This window comes from Sinocyclocheilus rhinocerous, unplaced genomic scaffold (genome assembly GCF_001515625.1).
Source record: "Sinocyclocheilus rhinocerous isolate Xijiao unplaced genomic scaffold, SAMN03320098_v1.1 scaffold662, whole genome shotgun sequence".
Lineage (NCBI taxonomy): Eukaryota > Metazoa > Chordata > Actinopteri > Cypriniformes > Cyprinidae > Sinocyclocheilus > Sinocyclocheilus rhinocerous.
Genome location: NW_015639782.1, coordinates 3,571,982 through 3,576,578, shown reverse-complemented (window position 1 = coordinate 3,576,578; position 4,597 = coordinate 3,571,982).

Sequence of the window (4,597 nt, the reverse complement as noted above, 5' to 3'; positions counted from 1 at the left end):
CATGGGTCACAGGAGGGGTGGGATGTTGATCAGTACTGGCTTGGGATGGGTGTCACCACGCATCTCAACTAATGAGAGCATTTGGGGTGGGCCTAAGACTGCAGCAGCGCTCACATGAAGCGCTAACGACTTCATAAGTGGGAAACAGGAAGTTTCCGATAGCATGTGAAGACCGCAGAGAAGCGCTCTCGCTCAGCACAGTGGAGTGCATTGTTTTTTTAACTTTGTGGTTTATTATCTTGAGTCGTTTGGGATGCGGTAACACACACGGCCCTCTCACTGCTTTACAGATCTATCGCTTTTGCCACTCAGAAATGTTCACGCAATCATGCTGCACGTATCAGAAGTTCAGCGCTCGGGTGCAGTTAGCGCTCACACTCACTGATCTACTGTATATATAACTGAACCGTGCTCTGGCCCACCTCTTCCAACCGAGCGTGGCACGGAGCGATCACACTACATGCGTACCGCGCTCTGGCCCACCTCTTCCAACCGAGCCAGGGCTGGATAAACGAACCACGGCACGGAGCGATCACACTAGTCAAACGAACCGGGCTTTGGGGGTCAGACGCGCTCGGGCACGGTTAAGATTGCCTAGTGTGATACACCCTTATTCTCCCACATCCCGCACACACGAGTGTCTACACGCCCGCACCCTCACTCGCCCATAATTTTGTCCTGCGCCGCACTCTGCTGCGTTAGGTCCCGCGATAGTGCAGGTCTCATTATAACAGGCACTCTCGGAAGGTGCCTGTTACAATGTTATGATCGAGGCTCTGGACTCTGAGCATAACTTATTTTTCTATAACAAACTATCAAATATTTTATATAAAAACGTTAATTCCCTGGCAGTGGCAAATAGCTTTGGTTTTATATTTAATTTGATTACATTAATGTTATAAGTTGAGATTTACAAGAAATATTTTAATTGCTACTATGTAAAAGGAATACTGCTGTAAAAAAGCACCTTATTTGTTTAAAGTGTTTGCAAAACAAATGTTATTGCACTTTTGTTCATATAGCAGTATTTTTAAATGAAAAAGTGCACAATACACTACTTTTGAATTCTTTATTGAATTTTGTGCATAACAATGCGATTAATCGCGGTAAAAAAAATGTAATCGTTGCCCAGCACTAGTTATTATCATTATTACAATAACAATAAAAATTTAATATATTATTATCATTATTACAATAACAGTAATAACATTAATAAAAATGTTATAATAAATATGACACAGTGTAAGGTGATTGCAAGGTAGTCATCATATTTCGGGGTTCTTGGCATCAAAGAGTTTGAAACCCTTGACATGAATAGAAAGTCTCTCTAAATCTCTCTCTAAAAGCACTCTAAAAGGGGTATTGTATATTAAGCTTAATTTGCATAGAACTGAGGTGCCTCTGAAGCCCATGAGAATTTAAATACTCATAGTGTAGTGCTATAGCAACACATTCAGCGCTTGGTAAAAATGGTTTGTGGGTGCTTAGTGAATAAGATTGAAGAAGTTTTTGTGGTGAAATACCGTGCACTAAACTCTATAGTGAATTCGCCCATTAGAATTCTCTTTTGAAAGTGGCTGGTTGGTTTTCTGAGAACCGGTGTTTACCACCACATTGCTGGTGTGCACATTGAGTCAGCTTTTGTTTGTGGTTTGTTGGTGTGTAATGACGGATATAGATATGACTCATGAGAGAGCTGCCTGCTTGTGTGTTGCTGGGCTGAACAATAGTGTTCTGATCTGAGTGGATGCATCTCTTCCTGCACTTAGAGCTCATTTGTGTATCTTTCTCTATGTGGATCTGGCAGAATGAAACCGTTGTGCCAGAGTAAAATGTATCCAGCTGAAAATCCCAATTTCAAAGCACCCCCACACACAGTTTCATTGTTATTCCAAGAAGGGTCCAAAATTGCATCATATTTCTTCCAAGCCATGTTTTGTTTTTGTGTTTTTGTTTGATTGTTTTTGTTTTTTTTTATAACATTTTGTCCGTTTGGAATTGATTTAGCCATTTTTCCATAAAGGAATAGTTCACCCAAAAATGTTAAAAAAATAATTATTATTATTATTTACTCATCCACATATTGTTCCAAAACTGTATGACTTTCTTTCTTTTTTAGAACACACACAAAAAAAAACTTTTTTTTGAAGAAAATAAATATTTTTTTCATCCATTCAGTGAACGTCAGTGGGGTCCAATGTTGTTTGAACCCCAGCGTTCTTCAAAATAGCTTCTTTTGTGCTCAATAGAAGTTTGGGACAGTATGAAAGTGAGTAAATAATGACAGAATTCTTAAGTAATGAACATTGACGAGTCAGCCATAATAATTTTGTTCCTCATATGTTTGTTTTGGTGGCTTCATTTTTTTGTGAAATATATTTCACATATGTTTTGCCACATGTTTTCGGAAAAACAGTCTTAAACATTTGACATTCTGAATAAATCCTGATGGCCTTCTGAACCTTGCCACGATCCGAAGCTCTATGACCTGTTGTCAGTGTAGTTAACCTAGGGCCATTTCGTGTTATCTACACAATCATTAAACAAACAGGCAAGGCACTGCAAAAATACTGTCATTGTAACACTGTACACAATGGGTGAAACTATGGAGCCATATGTTATTTTTTTAAACCATTTTCTTAGGTTTAATGTTACATTATCAGCTAGGAAAATACGCAAATTTGACAAGGAAATGTAAAACAGTTTTCCGGTATGAGTCAGACAAGACTTCTGCATTCAGGAAAAAGGTGAATAGTTCATATGATTTATGCACTATATTACAAATCCTCTGAAGTCACATGATAGCTTTGTGCGAGTGACAGACTGAAATTTAAATCATTATTCACTGATTATCTTTCCCTCTGGTGGTGGTTATTCGCTGCTACCGAATCACTGAGACCATGAACTCAAAAACCGAACAGTTAGATTCGTGAATCAATCATTTGAGCCAGTTTTGTGAACTGGATCAATTGATTCATTGAAAAGATCTGACTCAAAATAACAATTCATTCACAAACTGGATGATAGCAGATTTTTTATTTTATTTTATTTTATTTTATTATTTTATTTTACTCTTATTTTATTTGTCCCACATTTGACACATATAAATTGTTCAATTCTCTAAAACGTCTCTGTTTTGTGTACAGTGGTTAAAATAAAGTCATACAGATTTGGAATGATGTGAAGGTGAATAAGAAATGAGTGAATTTTCATGAAATAATGCTTTATCTAAGTGTGTAGTCCCTGTAGTGCACAGAAAGACACAGTTCTGGCACAGTTGCTGCTTCCTGTGATTTATTTTGTGGTCCATCCCACCCCATAAATGAAATATTTATTCCTGTTATCTCTGCTGTGGGATCCAGTGGTTCCATAAATTGTAAAGTGTGCATCCTTATTGTTGCTCTCCTTTTAATTACAGCTCATGCAACAGCTGTGTGCTGTTGCATTTAACGAAGACTGTAAAATTTGAGTGCACACATTCTGGCTCTTCAGGGGACGTCATTTCAACGTCCGAAAAAGACGCTGAAATGACGTCGTTTGGACGTACCTTTGCTCAGTGGGACGGAGCAGATAAATAACACTGGGCTGACATTTGGGGTTGGCAGCGGAGACATAGTGACGCGTCACTTTCTCTGTCACCTCTCTCCGCTGCCTGGAGGAGGAGGAAGCATCCTGTTACTGTAATTAATGAGAGCGTGCCTTTTCTTCCCTTTCTCTACTTTCCTCTATTTCATGACTCAAACCGAAGACCCTCGACAGGCCGTGTTGTGTTATTGATAGCACGGTGGTCACAGTTAAGGCTGTTGCATCATTTGGTGGCAATTTGCACAGCACGTCTAGACAAATTTTTCCTCTCTGAAAGCAATCATCCATCACCATGCTTCCACCAATCATACCGTAAAACAACATTGGTGTAATTTTCCCCCACTTTGATTCACATTCTTTCACTAACACCAGGGGCTAGGCAGTTTAATAGAGGAAAAACTATCTGTGCATGGTTTTCCTCGCCCTCTTAGCATGAAACATGTGTGGAGCTTTTTAGTTCCTCATGACCTCATGAAGTAGTTTGCTAAGCACAATTTTATTTCCTTGTGTACTTCCTTTTGAAATAGGAAGTTACAGCATGGCATATCAAAGGGCTTGTCCTTTTTTCAGATAGCCAATAGGGCTGTGCGATATGACGATATGTATCGGATGGATGAAATAAAAAGTCTATCGTTTCATATTATGCTCTATCGTTTATTTCGTGGTGCCGCAAAATACATTGTTTACGGTAATATTTTTTCATCATTTGGATGACTGCGCAGGGGCGGATCTAGAAAATAATTTTTAGGGTGGCATGGGGTCAACACCAAAGCAAGCCCCCCCCCCATGCATAGTTTTTGGGGATTTATGGTCTGACATACACAGTTGTGTTCACAAATATTGTATTACCATTAAGTAATCATCTATACTGTTTAAAATGAAAAATAAATAACATTTCAATATCCATCATGGCACCAAGTCAATACACAACATAAATAACTTCAACAGGTTATAAATGTTTCTGAGCTTGTATGACTAAAGAAGACATGCGGTTCTATTAAAATTACATATA